Source organism: Falco naumanni, chromosome 3, assembly GCF_017639655.2.
Source record: "Falco naumanni isolate bFalNau1 chromosome 3, bFalNau1.pat, whole genome shotgun sequence".
Classification (NCBI taxonomy): Eukaryota; Metazoa; Chordata; class Aves; order Falconiformes; family Falconidae; genus Falco; species Falco naumanni.
Window position 1 is genome coordinate 27,072,871 of NC_054056.1, and position 21,318 is coordinate 27,094,188.

General features: G+C 37.7%; 1 long non-coding RNA gene across 12 annotated transcripts; it reads right to left on the reverse strand.

Annotated features, from left to right (window-relative positions):
- Positions 1-644: 644 nt before the first annotated feature.
- Positions 645-21,195, reverse strand: LOC121084202. Of its 12 annotated transcripts, none has more exons than XR_005826643.1 (7): positions 20,823-21,195; positions 20,600-20,725; positions 19,927-20,037; positions 19,030-19,138; positions 17,786-17,928; positions 15,435-17,029; positions 645-14,929 (listed from the first exon to the last, which is right to left on the reverse strand). It is a non-coding gene; the product is annotated as an uncharacterized LOC121084202 (long non-coding RNA). The 12 variants fall into 12 exon arrangements; XR_005826634.1 differs by having other exon boundaries at positions 645-15,576; positions 16,289-17,029; positions 20,823-21,192; XR_005826642.1 differs by having other exon boundaries at positions 645-11,041; positions 11,997-17,029; positions 20,823-21,182.
- Between the last annotated feature and the right edge of the window lie 123 nt (positions 21,196-21,318).

Genomic DNA, 21,318 nt, shown 5'->3' on the forward strand with positions numbered 1-21,318 from the left:
AATAAACCTATAAACAAAATGCTACTTTACTTTTTCTGTAAGCTTGACTTCATCACTTTTTATTGTTACATAAAGGAATTAAAAGTTTTTACAAAGCACAAAGATTCAAAATGTTTTAAATATTAAAACAAGCTTTTGTAAATTTCCTTTGTCTCCGATGATTTGCTTACTGAATCTTAACTTCCCCAACATGGCTCATATTTATAATGTTAATATTACTAGATGACATACAATCTTTCCCCACACACAGTCCAGCTGAATAAAGAGGAATTAAGGGAAAATTTCTGCCAACATCAACAATAATAAACAGTACCTCACAGTGAGGCATTTACTTGACAAAAATAAAGGCAAAATGGTGACAGTTAGCAACAATTAGTATGGGCAAACTGAACCCTGAATTTCTAAATTTCTACAGGTATGAGGAACATTATTATCAGGTGGTTTATGCCCTTCTGTACCTAGTTTCTAGGATTTTCTTGGTGCAGGAAAAATAGTCAATCAGAATGTATTAAATGCTGATATTGTCATTTCCCCAAATAAACACAGAATTTTATTACCAAAACTGAAACAAGAACAACAAATCAAAAAGATAAGATCTCACACTTGAACAATCTGAAACTTTCACACGCTACTCGCAAACAATATTTCCAATTTCTTAAAATTTTATTTTTAAACAAGTAACACTTCTTCATATATGAGGATTTTTACATTTTTTGAGGCAGATCTCGAGTAGAATGCTCAAAACTTGAGTCACATGAGTAGCCAACTTCTGGAAAAGATAAACATTTTTTATTTAGATCCACCTCTGTAACCTAAAAAAGCAAGAAGAAAAGGCTCTATTAATTAATATTTAATCTGAAATATGTTACTAATAATTCTGTTAAACAGCCATGACACTGATTGTCCTTTATATGTTCCATACATCAGTTTCTCAGTTTTCAAGAAAAAACAATAAACTATACCTTAAAAAAATAAATTATAAACCAACAAACAAAAAACCTTAAAAACTAATTCCAGATCTACAGATAACATTAACAGGTTTGCCCCTGACTTTTAAATGACAGATATTCACCATTCTGCCAAGTTCATGGATGTTATAGTTTGGTATAATTCAATTTCTAATTCCTGGTGATATCAAATGTAAACTATAATTTGATTCCACTAGTTTAATTTCTGTAGACACACACGTAAATTAAATGTTTCACATATTATCATATTGCCTTTCAGTTTTCTAAACTTAAGGTAATATAAAGGGGGTTTAATTAGTAGCAATCATAGAGTAGCATAACAAAAAAACCCAAAACCAACTCAGAGCTGCGAAAGATACAGAGATCAACTACCACACAGCAGGTTTTTTTTCTGTTCTCAAAGGGGATCTAATGTAACCATATAGCATCCAGTTACAAGGTTGTATCTCAAACAACGACCAGAAAAAAGCAGTTCAGATGTATATATCAAAACTTACTAAAATTAAGAGATAAACCTAAGCAAGGTGAAGATCTGTTGAGATGCCATCTATAGGCTTATAGATGATTCATTACAATTCACCCAGCTTTAACGCTATGCTTTTAGAAGGTGGCTTAATAAAAGCCAACAGCAAATAACAGGCTCACCTTGAGTGTCATTCCATTTTGCTGTCAACTGGCATTCGTGCCAGATGCACCATTACATGGAAGGAAGGTGCAATGTTTAAGCTGTGACAGTGTTGCATGGTGTTCCCTCAGACGCAATACTCTGCAGTGACTGGCAGATGTATTTCTACAGACAGCTTCTCAGACAGGCCTGCATTTACAAGGGATGATGCCAAGCACTTTTCTTTTGTATTTCTGAGGGTCATTATGCTGAGAGGTAACTCTTGACATTTTGGCATATTGATGTGAAAAGCGCCGATATATCTTCCTGCAGTTTTGCGTAAGGCATATGGGAACCAGAACACACCTGTCACAAGTTGCCAACCATAATATGTCGCTTGCAAGAATACATAACCTCTGGGAATATCCAAATGATATTAATATAGTATGGCTAAACAGACAGAGGCCATAGTCAGGCCTGGCATATAAGCGCACAACTGCCATTGACTTTGGATGGTGTAACACTTCCTTACACCATAGCTGTACATGGTCCCAAATGATTATCAATTGAAAAAAAAATATACATTTGAGTTAATCACAGGCATAACATTAAAGGTGTTTTTATACATACACACACACACACATATATAACCTTCATTTCTTTCAGGGTTATGAAAACATTTGAAGTAGAGTGAAGCAGAAATCACCTTTAAGCCACTGAATGGCTTTTTCGTTAATGTCTTCACTCAGAATATATACCTACTTCAGTGCCTAAATGATGGGTTCAATTACCCACAACAGCTCTTACTTTGCTATAATTTCTCTAGAAGTAAATAAAAATAAAAATGTCATATATAGACACATATCTAGAAATAGAAATAGTAAATTTTCTGCAAAAATAGTTGGTTAGAACATGATTCTTCAGCTACAAGTTGAATAATAGATAGAAACCGCTGAAAATACTAGAAGACATCCAAACATCTGAAGTTATAGTAGATCATATTTTTAATCCGAGTAGAAAAGACAATGAAAAAAAGTTCCGCATAAAAGTGGAGAAATATTATCTATGAAATTTAAATAATTGGTTTCCTCCCAGAAATCATCATGAGACAGTAGTGACAGTACTTCCTCATGTTTTCCCACAGGTACTTTGTTACACTTGCATAGTTATTCAAGTTATGAGCATCTGTAACACAGAGACAACTCAACTAAATAACTATCATAAAATACATGATAAAAAAGGCTTATGTTCCACTCAGACCATCTCTCTGTTCACGGTAACAACTTGCCTGCAATGTACTAACCATGTTGAAAGAACTTACTTTTTAGTCATTCTAATAGCTACAATTCTGACCCAACAGCAAACGAAACACAAAAAGATGCTAGAAGCATAAGTAGTCCCTTATCTACACTAACAGCTTAAAAATTACCAAATTTAAAACCTCTATAAATTCTTTGACAATCTAGACTATCAATATGCTAATGGAAGACAATCTGCAGCTGCATAATTCTCACACCTACCTCTGCAACACTCCTCTGTTCGCACTCCTCTAGTCAAATCCTAGCACATTCCTAACAGCCAACTCGCATAACTTCTCGCACAAGCAACACTTTGCTGTAGTTTGTTTCCAGTCGTTTTGTTTATCATTTGCACTGAAACAGCAGTCGGGCAGTGGATTTTAATTCCTGTACAAACTCACAGTCAAAACCAAGTTTGTACTCCCAAAAAGCTTGCAAACCCCAGTCTCACAATATTTAACATACTTACACATATGTGTTATCAGACCTGATCTAGCATTCCAAATAGTGCTTCAATGAACCAAAATTCCCACTACACTGAGCAGAAGCAGCAACATGGCTCGTAACACCCGAAGTCTATCATATCCAATCAGTATAGTGAAGTGATACACAATTTATGACTTAAGAAGCACAGTTACTAAGTGATGTGCATCTTGCAATGCTGTGTGCTGCAATCATTTTTATATCAAACCTGTGTAATCACTAGACAGCCCTGGGGAATGCTATTGACTAAAGAAACAACTGATAACTTTATTAAGTTATTCAAAATGAGAGGTCTCACTAGATACGCTAAGACCATGCTGGTATTTTTGTTATCACTAGAGTCTCTGTCAATGAAGTCCCTGTTCCAGAGAACACAGAAAAAACAATTAAAAAACACACACACACAAAAAATTGTATATTTGTAACATTATACAAATATAAAAAGCCAGATCGTGCTGCAAAGCAGCTTAATTCTGTGATCTTCATACAATTGTTGACTTCAGATCACTCAAAGAAACATGGTTTTAAAAAAAAAAAAAAGTCATATTAAGTAGTTTGCATTTTAAACCCGTGCCCGATCTTAAGATACTTAACATCATGAATTATGGAACAGAATATGCACTCCTAAAAATTGATATCAAATTCACAATAGATAATATTTCATTAAAGACAAAAAAGTGCAATCAACAAACAGGTTTAGACTTCCTTGGGATATTGTGCTATAGACAGAAAAGAGTGGCACTGGTTTTCTTTAGTCTTAAAATGTTGGTTTTCTGTAGATTTTGAATCTTTTTCAATTTATGTACAAAGAAAAATAACAGAAAATTCATCCTCTTCCTCCATTTTTGTCTGTTTTGTTTGTGTGTGATGATCTATGGTACTGCCTAGATGATTATACTTCACCGTCTGGTTAACCTTATCAGCAAGACACTAGAAAACAAATCCTGTGCAGTACAATTTTATCTATACTTCAGTCATTCTGATCACAAGCAGTTACCCAAAACTATGAAAAATTGTTATGGAGACTTGAAATGTGCTGCATAAACCACTTGTGACTGAATTCAACTAAAGGCTCCTGTACTTTTCAAGGAAAAAATAATCACTCCCCAAAACTCCACTCATGATCATGGTTTTCATGAGTGAGAAAATGCTACGTTAAATACTAGACAAATAGGTAATACTGGTTGGTACCAAGGTATTGGGAGAGCAGAGCACCCAGAAGCAGATTAAAGTTTTTTTGTAATCAAAAAAGCCCAAATATTCCAGTCTCCGTAACCTACTTGCGATCTAGGAAAAATAAGTAACAATGAAATTTTGCATTTGAATCTTCAGGCCAAAATAGACATGTTTACCCTACAGAAAACCAGGTCCTTTGAAAGTCTCACATAGTTATCCATATACATATTGAGAGGGAAAAACCTTGCATTTACAGAATAGAAAATAAGCAAAACTAAATATCTAATACACTATATGACAGTCATGCTGGTAACTAACTCAGCTCTTAATAAGGAAGCTACTTTATTAGAAGGATGAATTTCTGTGTTAATTCTACACAAATTGATCCTTCTCAGTTTTTGAGACACTACAGTCTCCTTAACAGGCCACTAAAGCTTTAAAACAAATTTGAGCCATGCTAGAAAGTGAAGTGCAAATCATCAGCCACACTGACCGGTTTTTCCAATTCCTTAGGGAAGAAGATTTGCCAGAGCAGCTTTCTTTCTTGTCGGCATTCTCAAAGAAAAGACAAAGATTTGTTTTTCCGACACAGCAGCCAGGAAATCCTCTTACCTAACTATTGCTCCGTTGCCTCCTTTATGAAGTAGAGGGCAAAAATTCAAACTGGAGTTAGTAAAAGAATACCTCTTAAAGAGTGATCCAAAAAACTTGCTCAACTTTTCTCTTGAAACTTTCTCTGGCAGAAACACCAGTCTTACTGTCTATTGTAAAGCTGCTTCTAGCTCTTATCATCAGAAAGAAATGAAGAAAGTAAGAGACAGCATAAAGAGGTAAATTGTGACTACCTCACAAGGACCAATATTCAGCAGGTAATATTCCAAGTAGATTGACCATCTAACTTTTTGATGTAGCAGTTCTTTAAAACATAATTAAAATTTATCACTGTTTTAGTCCTGTTTAGTCCCGTATACCATACAAGGTCATAAACAACAGATATGCTCCGTAAATGAATGCAAACTGTTCTGCTCGTACATGACACCTCAGTAGTTACGCAGAGCTGCTTCGGGTTTCTACCACGGCCACCGCTAAAGTGATAAACAAGACAAAGGAGTAAATCACAAGGAGGTAGTGAGAAATTACCACGGGTAGGCAGCACAGAGTCAACAAAAACTGCCTTGTGCTCCATACCAGGCCACAGTACAGAGCATGGTTACAGTGTGTGGAAACCTTGGATCTCAGTGCTATAGAAAATACATGGTATACTGCATCCCATTGGCTAAAGAAAGACTGCTATAAATTATAGCAGTTCCCAGAAATTCTCTAATTTTGGCAGAAGCTTTCATAATCCCTCTCTTAACAGAGCCTTCCATACGTCACCTCTCAGGAGAGTTGCATCAGATTATCTGCCCCATTGGGTTACATACATTATAGGGATACACATCTTTTACAGCAGGACTTCAATATAGTGGGCAGCCCACACTGTTATTTTTGGAAAGAACAAAGCCAGTATCTTCCGATAAACACCTTACTTGAAAAAAAATTGAAACACTGTCTACGAAACAAAACAGTCAGACATCCCTGTATTTATTGCTACCCAAATGACAGCACAACATAGGCTTACCCTTCATACAGAGGTTTTGGAGAACAACTATAAACCTGTTACAGTTTATACTTCACCAATCTCAAAAATTACCTCAGAGGACCACCACATCCTGCTAAAACTGAACCTGGTGTTCTGCATTCTGACGGAATTCCATCTCTCTTAACCACCGTTACAATCTCTCTCTTCCTCATACCTACAGAACACCAAAGAGCTTTGAAATGCATTACTATGCAAATATCTTGGGTGCCTTTACTACACATTTATATTGCAGAGTAATCAATAAATTATTATTTCAATATTTATTGGAATCTCAGAATAAGAAAGAAGACAGATTACACAAATCCATCTTAGTTGATTAATGGGTACTCCAGTAAAAGGCATACACTGATGGAGTGGGTCAGTATGCAGACTATATTACTGAATATTTCAGCTTGGTTGTAAATATAGTATCTGTTTCTCTTAGGGACTGTCACACTGAGTGCAGTATAAAAGGCAATAAATTTCAACAGATTAATTAACTCTTTGGTTACTGGGGCTGTGTGTCACCTATCCTGGCACCTAATAAAAAATCCTTTAATGCCAAGACATAAAGAAGGGCCTCTTTGGAAATGAGTTATTAACAGCATTTCGTGAATAGATGGAGAAATTGTAGCCCAGCCATTTAAGTGTCATAAAGTGCAGCAAAGGCTGCTGGAGGCCTCTGAGGGACGCCAGGCAATACCATAACAATCAAATCTGAGATGGAAGAGGGATTGAGCTGTCCACTCAGAATTTTTATATTGTCAAAGAGCAGCGAGGAAATAATGTGATCAAGAAGTGAATTAACCTTGTGTGTGAAAGAAAGGGGATGATCTGATGGAAAAGGCAGTAAAGTAAAAATCACTCCATAATGCCTACATTGCAGGCTGGTCATGAGGGGCCCCTAATGTCTGCAGGCTGTCAGGGAACAGATCCAGCCCTCTAAGTACCGTAAACCCATTACCTGCATTAGTCTGTAATTGGAATACATTTATTCATACTTTTTAAGTTCTTAGGGTCCTGGTGCTGGCTAACCACACGGCATTAATTTCTATAAATGTTCTCTGTTTCCATCCTTGCGATAGAACATGGACAGTCTTCTGGGGCAATTAATAGTCAAAAAGGGATGGAAGACATATACCGTGTTACTTCTGTGCCTATGTCTGCATTGCACCATACTGTTTAATCTGGTTTCCTTGGTGTCAATTCCCTATGAAGCTATGCTGGCATTTCTAGCAAATAACAAGCTGCAAAAATTTGCACTGCTGGAACTGACACAACCGTATGGGAGGACTACACCAAGGAGGAAATAACCCATACCAAGTCTAACAAGGTTGCTTTGACCTAAATGTCTTTATTAACATGCTAGTCAAGCAAGAGGCAGTGAAAGTCATACAGTATAATACGGTCACATAGGAACATGCAGTATTTATTTTTTTCTCCTTGCACAAGTCAAAACTTCCTTGGACCACTCTCTATGGAAGTGATGGGCACAGACTAGGAGTAAATGATGTCTGCTGGGCACAAATCTCTTACGTATACATAATTCACAATCAGATGTGACATCAGCAAGTCCTAGTACAAAAAAAAAATCATGCATGGACATGCACACTTAGAAGTGACCCATAAAGAGATAAGTTACACGCACAGTGGGCTCACACTTGATGTTTTGTATGTTTAGAACTCTTTTCTATTATTAATTAATGCTACCTTCCTCATTAAAAAATTGTTCACTATTGCCTCAAAGCAGAACATAACAGTGCAATGAGAACTAAAGACAGTCTAGGCAATTGGTTGCAGCTTCACTATATAAACTGAGCACAATAAAAGCATCCTTTAGAGAAGCTCTAAGAAATCCTTATGCTGACTATTAGAAACAACTAGAATTACAAAACCTACATGCAAGTTTAACACAGATTTTTAAATGTACTATGGCTGTCCAAGATTTCTTACTTCAGTGAGGAAAATTTAGTTATCGTCCATTCCAGCATACTTTAGTCCATATAGCAATCAAAATCTGTTGAGAAATGCAAGGACACAAGGTCCCTTTGTTGTTGCCAACAGAATTTGCCAAAAAGAGTATGTTTTTCCTTGCCAGCCATCACGCTGATAGGAAGGGCACAGGACTTCTGGTAAAAGTCATCTCTCCTAATAGTCATATTCAGCCACCACCCTGGGGATACCACTGGCTCTTGGCTTGCAAATATTCCCAATCCATTCCCGAGCACTTCTGACACTCAGAATCTGAACACAGTTTTAGTTTAACTGAAAAGGTTTATTAAGAACTACTGTTGTATCCGATTTTCAGAGGGTCTAGAGTAAGTACTATTGCAGCTCTCACATTCCACCCTTTCCTCTAACAGACACTAAGAAAAAAAAATTGCAACTGACATTTCAGTAAATACACTTCTGAGATAAGCTTTTGTGAAACGGCGTTTAAATTTACGCAGAGGATTTACCAGCAGTAGGAAGGGATATAAAATTAAACAATTTCATAAAGAGAAAGTATTTACTACTCCTGGTGAACGTATTCTCTTCCTCAAATTCTATTCAGCAGGTCAACAATAGCAGCAGTTGCGAGCTTGGAAGGCTTGCAACATACTTACATAACAAGGAGATTACATTAGGAATATAACCATTGAGTTACTCTTCTCTGCTCCTTCAAGATTGTCCACACTTTCTTGTATGTTCATGACAAACATACAGCAATAGTTGCCACCAGAAAAATATACAAAAGCTGCCTCTAGGAGCATCTCTCCAGGGCACGGAAATCTTTCTGTCCTTTTTGTTCAACCAGCCAAATGTCCAAAGCACCTAAGCGAACAAGCAATACTGGGGAATACATTCAAAGCTGAAATCTGGTTAAGTCACTTTCTGATGCTGAAGAACAACAAATAATATACCCAAATCTATTACCCAAGCAAACATGGAATCAAATTGCGTAGCACGGAGCGGATTGAAAAGCACTTTCACCTAAAAAAAAAATAATAAAATAAAACCAGTATTTGCAACAGAACAGCTGAATGAAAAAGTCTTTCTCCAGGTCTGCAGAGCAGCTGTGAGTGCCAAGCAAGGCTCAAGTACAGCAAAATTAAATCTAGCAGAAGTCCAGGCAGAGACTGCCAAGCATTGTGTGCAGCAGGGATACAGAAACCATTCGTCCTCCTCCCAGACTTCCAGTTCAGTATCAAGTGAAAACACCTCATCATTTTTAGTAACCTCATGCCGATAATCCAGTTGCTTGAAATGAAAAATAGTTTTGCCAAAGAATATTAAATTCAGGCAACATTTGCTGAGCCTGATGGCATTTGAGCACATGGCCAAAGAGCAAGACCAAAGATCAGTTTTTCAGATTCTTTCAGTTTGGTGGGAAACAAACACCTTGCTCCTCAGCAAGCATTACAAAAATTGACATCCATATGAAAAGCTTGTTTAGTAGTTTCGTTCCTTAAAACAAGTGACTTAATCCACAGGCTTCATCTTCCATTTTGAAACTTCAATCCACAAACTACTAGGAGGGAAATTTACTTAACCCATAGTACTGTTCACATTTACATTTGTGATCAGAGAAGCTTTCCTAATGCTGATTAACTCTTTAATTTCATCCAGCTAAAATCTGGTTGGATGAAACTTTTTCCATTACTATCCTACGTGCCTAAAGAGTTCTAAAAAAATATATTTGATTTCACAGAACAGAAGCATAAATATAGGAGTAAAAAAAGTAGAAAATGCACTGAGACAGCAAAATTCTGAAAACAAAGACAAATCTGCCTGTCTTCAACAACAACACCACAACAACAACAACAACAAAAAAAAAAAAAACACAAAAAAAACAAAACAAAAAAAGGAATCAGTCTACGTTTTAGATTGTGAAACAAAGTCAAACTCTCCTCAAAGCTGAAGCATTCTGGGACAATGATCACTGGGCTGGGAAAGGAATTAATGAGCCCTAACAGTATAAGTACTACTGCCCACTGCGTTATAAATGCTTCACTCACTTCTTCAGTTTTCTCACCTATGAACAGGAGCTAGAATAAAAACAGCATGGTGTTGAAAGACTATTTGTGAGAGCTTACGTCATCCGCAGAAATTATCAAACACCATATTAGTTCAAAGTAGTACAGATAAATGACTGGACTAAAAAAACCACATTCCTATGCAGATGACTTTTCACTTCAGGAAACAAGCAAACAGAATGGTTTTCAGTCTTTTGTAATGGAAAATATTATAAATGGATGGTGTAAGTCACAAAGCATCACTGTTCATTGCTTAAGGTCACACCTACCACCACACTTCATCCCTTTAAACTGAAATTCAGTTCAGTTTTGTAGTCATGTAATTTAAATATCTACATGGACACTCCACCGTGTAGAACACTAAACATCAAGAAACTGAAGAACCCCAAGAAAAGTTACAAAAAGAAAATTTATTTCAATCTAAAAGAAAAAATAAAAAATATCTGTTGTTATTGGAAGAGTTATTGAGATATGCCCAGATACCTCAGCCAAAAGCAATGATTCTGGTTAGTGAGGCCTGGAACAATTGTGCTGCTGAGTGAACTACCAAAGAGTTCCCAACAGGGAGGTTCCAAACTGAGTTCTAGCTACTTCCCATAAGGAATGGCCTTTAAGATAGCTGAAGCATAATATCTTTACAAGCAAAGGACCATGAAATTATTATTTTCATACGAGCAGGTGCTCTTCCAATACAACCAGATTGTATTGGAATTGTACAATAATTTGTAAAAAATCAGAATTGTCAGCTGCAACTGATGCTCACATAGAGTAATACTAACCATACTTACCAGTCCAGGCATTTGCCACAGCCAATATCATAAGAAGAACAGTTATTAATTTTAGTAAATCTACAAAATTTATTTCTTTTTTGTCTCCTGTAGTAAATATGAAAAAAAAAAATTGGTTAATCTTCAAAATTAAATGCATTGGGTACACAGGAACTAAAGGACACTAGTTTCTATCTAAACAGAAATTGTTCAACACTACCTTTAATCCTTTACAGTGAACCCTGCTGGTTCTTGCTCACAGAGGGATTTTCTGCCACCAGCTTTTGTACCCTAAATAATTTTCATCTTTCTTACACACCATTAATAATGTCACTGCTCCAGGTATCACTAAACAATATAATTAATGGAGCCCAACTACACTGCAACCTAGCCATGTTACAATGTGATTTGGGTCTATAAAGAAAATGCTGAAGGCCTTGGCAGAATTGGTCAGATTACCCCAAATAATAATACCGTGCAGGTTCAGAAACAGAAACAAACTAGACACCAAAACCACCACAAAAATATACTACCTTCAACATAACCAAGCAATTGGAATGCAACTGTAACAAACTGAGAATAACGACCATGGTATAATGCTACTTAACTTATTTGTAAGTATCAGTTTAAACTGCTTAGCAAAGGAAAACAGCTTGCAAGATGGACCATGGGGGAAAAAAAAACCACCAAAAGACTTTAGATTATTGGCCTAAGTCCAGCAGCAGAGTTAGCAATTTATGGACTTGATTATACCTTCAAAATGAACAATAACCCAGTAACTACTGCAGTAGAAAGGTACTAAATTTTTATGATGTGGGGTAATCAGGTTGGCTACCAAAGACATAGTAGACATGCTGCAAAGAAGAAACAATTCACATTAAAATAGCCAAGTAACAAATTCTATTCTTGAAAAGGATATTTTTCTTTATGTGATGTCTTCAGCAGACTGTAGGCCATTTCTTTAAATGAATGCATATGCCACACTTAATTTTCAGGCACACTTGGTTACAGAAACAGGCACTGCACTGTACATCATGTTTAGAAATAAATAGAGCTGTCATACCTGGATCCATATTGACATTTACATCAGACTCTTAATCTGTATAGATTTGACACATAGGAAAAAGTCAGCCACACCACATACAAATGACGCTTACATATTCATAATCAAAATATTCCTGGTTGTTTACTCAGTAAAGCAAAACTAGTTTCTTTATGTATCTCTACTATGGCAGTAAATAGTCTAACATTTCAGCATACTTGGAGACAGTACGCTATTTTATTGCAATTACTATTCCCAGCAAAAAAATTAAGGGGCAAAAATTGTGGTGATTTTTCAAAAAATAATGTATTCATTTTTGTAGAAGGTTGAAAAGAATTGTATTCTTTGCTTCATGGTGTAATGGGTACTCACAGACTGTGGAATTAGCAATTTCATGCAAAATCAGTAAACTTTTACCTTCTATTTTGTGCATGAGTTGCTAATAAAAATGAAATAAAAGATGAAGTACCTATGACGACTCAATAAGCACTCAAAGAAATGTAATGCTTTTTAAATTACTTAATGCCTACAGGAGTAACTCAGTTGCTGTAAAAATGATGCAAATGAAATTATAAAAGAGAACATTCAGAATTTAATATAAATAATACCCAAATGTTTTCATGGCTCTACTATGGGTTTTGCACTTTCTTGCTATCTTCTAGAACTTAAAACAGTTTTTATCCTGTCCTCTCCTAAATGTTTATGCAATGAGTTGAGCCCAAAGTTTGGCACTGTCCCCGTCTAGCTAGGTGCTGGAGATGCATCCATAAGAATTTTTAATTAAGGCAATGAAGTCACATACAAAACAATTTTTAGGACACTGAAGATAACTTTCTCGTTATCAATTTATCTTTGCCAGCTGCATTAATTATGCCACAAAATATTTTTCTGTTCAAGCACTTTAGATAGACTCTGGATACGTTGAAACTTACTGTATTTCAAGAAGCCAATATACAGTGCTTTAGAAGGAGAAAAGATACTGATATACTTAATCCTAATAAAAAGAAATCAACATAACACCAATAGTGCTGATAAAGCTCAACCTTCAAAGAATCAACTGTGCTCTTTGCCTGAAGGTATACATACAAATTCTGTCCTTCCAGTTATTTACCAAAATGTGTGGAAAGGTTGATTCCTGTTTGGTTGGTACTTAAAATCACAGATTCACAAGCTAAGAGCTGTAATGTTTGTCAGCACACTAAAGGATCTAGCCATACTTCTTAACCGGGTGTTTCTTGAAGCAATAAAATTCCAAGTGTAATCCACAGTCCAGGGGCTCAGATATCTGTGAGTCAAGGCCAGGTTTTAAGCAGCACACTGTGTAATGTTTATTCAGGTTTACTAAGTTGTGAAAGACTATGTAAACTAAAGCCATGCAGGAAAGGAAAAGGAGAAACAGAAACTGAAGTGAAACCACTTCCATACCTTTCCTAGAAAGCTCATCAGCCGTCTGCACTGGATGTGGTGAGATTAATGCTTCACTTCATGGCACGTTAGCCCTAGCTATCCACCACACGTTAGCAGTTGATAATTGCTGTGTACTCAAAAGTTATGTATCACATGCTTGCACTCTCTTCATGCCCAGTAGAACATACCCAAATAAAAAGTGACCCCGCTGAAACGGGCCATACATCATGGGAATTAGTATTTATTTCTCTTTTTCCCTAAGTTATTGCAAATTACAACCTTCCTTGGTCAGAGAGGTTTATTTAAGTTTACACAAACTCGAACACAACTTAAATCCTGTCTTGCATGAAGAATCTAGATGCTATAGTAGTAAGAATAAAGAAGACTGAAACATAATTAGGAGCCTTTCTTACTAATGGGAAAAAGATACTTACTATGCAAATGTGCAGAAATTAAAAAAAAAATACTGCTATAAAAAGGACAATACTGCAGAAATAAAATGCTTAGAGGTCTTTTCTGCATACCTTCTTCATACATTGAAATAGCTACATAACAAACATTTTCTGCTTGTATCTGTGCTACTGTTAAGCTTGCAAAATGTGGTGGGGGGCTCTTGGGGTTTGCAGTGGGTGGGGGTTGTTGTTTTTTAAAAAATCAAAACCTGTCTCTCCACTCACAACTTTAAGGTAGCAGTCTCCAATAGTATTGCAGATTATTTATTCCCATGCACAGGGTTTCACCTAGTTGGACAACACAGGCAGCCGTTTGCTGTAAGATGGGGAAAAAGATGGTTCTTCAGGAGTCTACACCAGCCAGTAGCTGCACAGTAATCATGTGGATGTCTGAAAGCATGCAGCACCCTGCTGCCTTACCCAAGTATCACCAACTGGTTTGACCAGACCATTAGCACAAGAAATCAGAGGTTCTGTTCACTGTTGTGGAAAGTGGAACAGGCAGTAAATGTGCACTGACAACGTAGCACTGAAAAGCATCAACTAACTCTGCTTGCTGTCTCTGTACATCATAGTAACATTGAAATCACACAAAACCAAAAGTCAATGCAGCATTTAGAAGATTAGGCATACCTTTCTTGAGGGAAACTACTTTTCTTGGGGGAGAAAGGGGGGCACATGGACACAAATGTCTGCTCTGCAGTTGCCCTACTCCTCTTCTGTACAGCTCCAAAACTTGAACAAATCACATTTCTAAAGGTGTTTTAGTTGTTTTCATTGTCTTCATGCCATTTTAGTGTAACAGCGTAGGTAAGGTCTTGAAAACTAGGATCTCAAAGTAAGACAAATACTTGGAAGCAAAGCCACGCTCTTGCAGGTCCAGCACCACTGGTCCAGACATCTGGACGTTACACAATAACCATCAGCCCACATAGATTTCTCCTGTGGCCTTTTAACATATGCCAAACGATGGTGAGATTGTAGAGAAGAAAGGATATGCTCAACACATCACTTACCTCGTTAGTTCTACACTGTGGGAAACCAGAGATAAGACCCAAGTCCTCTAACAGAAAACAGTACCGATGACACCAAATGCTACAAACCAAAACAGAATGCAACTTTGTAGCACAAAAGATGTCAGGTGGTGAAGCTGGCAATTAAACAAGTCTCTGACTTTGACAGCTTTGATCACCTGCCTGTTGCAGAAATGGAACCACACGTCTCGCCAACAGGACCAGAGGAAGCTGAACATGGCACATGTCAGTTCAAAAGTCTCCACCCAACAACAAGTAGGGAACATTTATTGACAATGACTCTCCGGCTACTCTAGTACTACTCCAGTACAAGACATTTTCATGCATTGAAGATATCACTTTATGCTGATTTGAGGCAAGGAGAAACAGGCAGGCTAAGCATTTTCAGCAGATACTTTTTGCTATAGTGTGTCATACGGATCCATTCTCAGATAACAGGGTAGAGATTAGGATGGCTTAATGGAACTTTTCATTAAAATGCTCTGGCACACTGATGACAAGTTCTCAATCCTTGTAAAACATAAGGAAGAGTTAACACAAGAGGGAGATGTGCATTCCCTTCTTACCTCTGCCGCTGAAGTCCATATAAACCTGGACATATCATTGCCTCTTGTCGCATACCAGTTCTGATGCCCATAAAGCAGTGACAAAACTGCTTCACAGGAGTGCTGTTTTATCAATTCATGTTTGAAAGATACTCATAAAAGACTATAAAATATCATAAAAACACCCATGAGTACAAAACAAGTGATGTGAGAATTCATTTCAAAACCTTCCCATGCGTAACATGTTAGTTTCTTCAGATTACATTATGTTACAGAGGTTTTCCACAGTCTTTCTTGCCTTCAGAAAATTTGAGAATACATATAAAATCCTTTATTTATTGTACCAAATCTTTAGTAATAAATACGGTATATTGCTTTTAACTGCAATTGTGGCTAATTCCTAGCTGACTTTATTTTCCTGGCACATCAGCGAATTATACAGAGGTTTTTGACTCGAAATTATTAACTAATATCATTAACCAATTCAGCCGAAGAAACCACAGAAGTGTAAAAATTACTTCAACCGCCTTTTTAACAGGAATTAAGATGTAACGATGAACAAACTTCAGAAACTCAGGAATTTTTATTCAAATATATTTCAACACAATATAACGTATTTTGATGCTTAACTAAAAGTATCATTCTCCAGCCAAGTCTGTCCAAACCTACTCTCTCTCCAAAGCCACCAATCAGAAGCATAAAATGGACGTCGTATTTGCCTTTCCTTCTTTTGAGAGATATTAATCCTTCCTTTCCAGTACCCAGTTGACACCAAAAATGCCATTTGTTTTGTCTTCCAGGAACATACCTTGCTTATCAAACACCTACCTTCCAAGTTCACGTACCTCAAAATTCTGTATAATGTCTCCACTTACCCATTTCATGACTGCTACAGTCCTCTTCAGTCTCAGATATATCCACACTGAGAATGTGTTAAAGCTCCCTTCGGCAGCTCCTTAACTGAACATCACAGAGGCCAAGAACTTAAATGCCTTCAAAGCAAGATAGACAAAGTGATGGAGGAGATGTCTACTAGTGGCCATTAAACAATCTAGGCACAAGCTCCACACAAGTTACTAGCACAAGCCAGGGGGCTACGCTAGGAGAACTGCTTAATGTGTCCTCAGCTCCACAGACTCCATCAGAAAGAGTGACTAAACAGACCTTTGATCTGATCCAGCATTTGTTCTTAGGTTGGTTCTCAAGCCCAGATATCCCTCAACATTTCAAAGCAGACATCATGTATCTCCAGGACGTATAAAAAAACCACATGCTTACTCAGCAAACCATCCCAATCTTGCACTTCAAGAAAGAACATCTATCACCTCTTCACTTCTCCGAAGCAGGGCTTGAATTCAGACTTTTCACAGCCATGACACACCCTATTATTTACAGTCTAGAAGGCCCTAAACTATTACAAAAATCATGTGATAGGACAGTGAGAAATTTTTATATGGAAAACATTCTATCAATCAACTTGCCTCACTAGTACTTACTCTGCCATTGTCTCCAGTGTAACAAAAGACCTGCAGGCACAAGTGAGACAGCTTTACCCACATGCTCTGGAGTGTCATCAATGTAATGCTGTCAATTTCAGGTCATACACCTGCTCAGAACTGATTACAAATAAAAAGAAGTTATTCTAAAGAAGCCTGCTTGTGACTTAAACTGACTGGTAAAGTTACTTTAACCTCCTCAGCTCACAAAGTACAAAATAATTTGAATACATCCTCACTTAAGCACAATTTTTTCTGATTATCAACCAGTTACGACTGCAAAATTCTCTATGATTTTATTCCAAACAAGTGGTAGAACATATATCTGCACGTCCGTTCTCTCTGAAAAAATTACCTACTGTTTGCATTTCCAAGTACTAGCTTGTATATGCACCAGTGACAACACAGAAATAATGAAGTTGTATCCAGACAGTTAGCAACACTTGATAGATTCTCTGTCTGGTCATATGTTCCACACTTTAAGTGCAATTTAAAAATTTAAAAATCACTATTACAGTACTTTGTAATGTCAGAGGCAGAACCTTGATTTAACTTTATAATTCCAGATACAATAGCTTTCCCCTGAATATGAAGTGATGTATCACACATTTCAAACTGGGTATTCCATAATCACAGAGCTTTTTGTTACTGTTAAAACTGCAATTTAGTTTCTGAGGCAGCAAAATGCATTCGTACCAGGAATACGTTAGAAAAGGTTTTAAAAATTAGGCTAAGAAAAATCATTGCAGCTGGAATTTCAGTACAGAAAGTTACAGGAAAGGATTCAGAAAACATTTACTAGAGAAGCCTAAACAACATACACATTTTAAGGTAAAATACATGCTTTTTTAAATGTATTGATATTGCAATACTCACCTAGCCATCCCCAGTTCAGATGAGCACTTATTCCTAATTTAAAAAAATATTCCCAGCAAAAAGCCAGTCAAGTCTTTCTTCTACACGTGCCTTATTTATTTGGTTCTCATTCCAGAGCATCTCAGAATAACAGCAATAAAAACCTGTACAAAGCCAGCATGAAAATCTTATGGTGAAACATACAGTATTAAATTATCAGTAACACCATTGTACTTGTCAACAGAAGAAGGGAACTATTGCTCTTCCACCCTCTTCCCCATGCTACAGAGGTAAATGGCCTCACTTTTGTCAATCAAGTTTCTAGGTTCACTTAACTCCCCTAAACTCAGCAGATAAGTTACAACAGCCAAAATGTGCTTTCACCTAACCAAAATACTGACTTTTGCGTAACACTTAGTCATCTTGAATGCAAACCCTAAAGCACAATTCATAGAAAAATAGGAGGCTTTGCATGTAATTCCCCACCATTTTTGGTAAAGACAATAAACCAGTAAACTACATCGGGTTTAGCTGTATCAAGACTCATAAACTGCATCCTCATTTGTACACATCATGTTTAAGTCAGCATAGCAGATTGTAAAATTATTTATACAAAGCTAAAAACCACAAAGCTCTGAGAGGTGGATTCAAGCATTTGAAAGTGGTATTAATTCGCCTTTCATGCCGAAATATAACAGAAAAGTCATCTTTTTGCTTCATTAACTTCATTTTATTTATCAGCCAGATGAAAATGTTTGTGGATACTTCTGTCACTAATGGTATACCTATGTACATGTTTCATGGCGAAACATAACTGTATTGGGTAAGTTTTACACACATGAGAATTTGAAGGAGTAAAAAATATTTCCTAATAAGAACATGTTATCACAAAGATATCACTTCCCATAATCCACTAGCATAAAGCAAGATGTGCCCTGTTAAAAACATTCCATATTTGTGTTCCCTTCCACAAACAAGAAAAACAGAACAAAGGTGTTACGCATAATTCCCAACCTACTATATAGGGCGTGGATACAGGTACACCATTCTACAGTTGAAAAAGTAGAAAGGCTCATATTCAAAGAACTGGAAAACAATCTAGGCTAGACAACAAAACCTAATAAGAAGTTGGCATTTCTAAGCTAGACCGTAGTGAACAAAAGTTCTTGTCAATAAAACTACAGTCAACAGCATTATTGTGTATCTTCAGTTATGTATTCCAGAACAAAGACATAGGATTAAGTTTGTGCACAGAGTAAGCTTACCTGTTAGTACCTTAAGTTGGTCAAGAAGAAGTACAGACAGGCAGCATGAGAGCTTTGAGATCTTTAATACTTTCCACTGCCTCTGCTTGTGATGTACAATATCCATTTCCTGGATAAACAGAGAAGTTCAGTCCCCAGAGTCTGAATTCAGTACCTTTCATAAGCCCTAACTTCATTTTTAAAAACGATAAAAGAAAATGCAATTTGCTTTCCAGCTTTACCAGTAATCCATACGTGTTCATATTGCAGATTGCAAGAACAGCGGAGAGATCAATAATAAACATCCTGCTCGTTGTTCATTCTTCTTTATTTAAAGAGAACATTCCACAGCATACACCCCTTTCTACACTTCCCCCAGTTTGAATGATGTCATATGGATAACAGAAATAGAAAAATGCATTGCATGTGGAAAAATGCATGTTCTTTACCAGTAGGCAAGAGACCTTCCAAGATGAAATTACACTGTCTAATTTCTACATTTCTGAATAAAAACATGTGACAATAAGAAAGCAACAAGACTGCAAAATCTCAGATGTTAGGGAATATCAGTATCACATTTGGCAGTGTCTCTCCTCAGTGCTCTTCCTAGTCTAGAGCCCCACACTCCCAGGTTCCTCATTCCAGTTAAGGTTGCTTGTCAATCCCATTTAGTGGTGCAGATTCTTCCTATCTGCCTGCTTCCACCGAGTTATTCAGACACACTCCACTCCACATCTTGCTTCCTATAGATTGCAACATGCCTCCAAACTTCACAAAGTTGGGAGCTTTGCACTCTTGATACCTATTTCCCACCTAGCACTAGCTGGAAAAAAATAATATCGTGGACAAGTTATCTCTCCACTCACACCCGTAATAGTAAAGTTCATTACAGATGACATATCTAGAGAATTTACTTACAGGAACCTAGACAATCCCAGCTGACTACAGGCAAGATTGAATTTGTTTACTTGAGTTATTGGGGTAGTTGCTTCTCTCATGGAGACAGTGAAAAGCACCGTCCCAATATTGCTGCAAAAAAAGCACAATTCTTTGCTAAATGTGCAAATACTCAGCCCAGACAGAAGAAACCCAAACCAAGAAGCACCAGAAGCTCTCAAGAGGATGGCTTCCATATTTTCAACAATCACTAACCCCTTTTTCAGGAACAGCTATTTTGCTGAAGGGTTTGCAGGAATTCAGATTTCTTTTTTTCTTTTTTAAAGTCAACCTCAAGCACATGCTTTCTTTTTGGTGTTTGTCACTTAATAAATATCATTTAAAATATTTCAAATGCTTCTGCATTTGTTGCTACTATCCATAATACATAGTGATTTACTATGCTAGCATTGGAAAAGGTAAACTTTTAAAACACTGCAAACATAAAAACCTCAAGTTCCCCAAACACTACAGGGCAATACATATATGGTTATGTATAATGTTAAGTACTTCTGCACATTGTTACCAGAAACGCAGTACTTTCATTTTATAGCCTGATATGATTAGTAACCAGATCTTACGTATTTTCAAGTTACATCTAATTCATATATTATCCCCAAAACGCCTTTAGCTACCTCTCTTGTACGCTTTTTACCTGATTCTTTGGGCCATTACGTTCTTTATGCGTTTTGCTGTTATTGCTCTCGTTTACTTTTCCACTTGCCATTATTAAATATTTTCCTCCTGCAGCCTCACATGGAAAGATGGCAAGAAGGCCTCCCTGTGGATTAAAACGCGTTTTTGCGACTTTTATGAAGGCAGCAACTTCAGGTGGGCGATTTGCTACTCACATTGGAACAGCAGAGCATTAGCCAGACCTTGGAACAAAACTTCTTGTCAAGGATTCCAAACTATTTCGATTTCACCGCGGTGCGAAACACAACCCGCGTTCTCCCGGGGCTTTTCCAGAGCATTCAGGCGGCCCCGGAGCGGCGCCTCAGCGGACGGCGGCCGCCCCCCGCACCTGGCCCTGAGGCGCCGCGCCCACCCCCGCGGCGGGGGGGGAGCTGGCAGGTACGGCCCCCCGAGCGGAGGGCCCTTGGCTCCCCACGCCGGGACACCCGCTCCCCGGCTGCGTTCCGGCGGGGCTGAGCGGAGTCACCCGGCCCGAGGGACCCGCTCGGGAGACCCCCCAGCGGCCGCAGGTGGGGAGCGGGCAGCTCGGCCACCCCACGCGCCCCGCCCGCCGCGGTGGGCGGTTCCTGGGGAACCCGCAGCGGGGGTGAGGCCGGAGCTGGGTGGGCGGCTCCGCTCGCCCCAGGCCGAGTAGCGGAAGGCCGAGCGAGCGGCTCTCCCTCGATGCGCTCGAAGCTC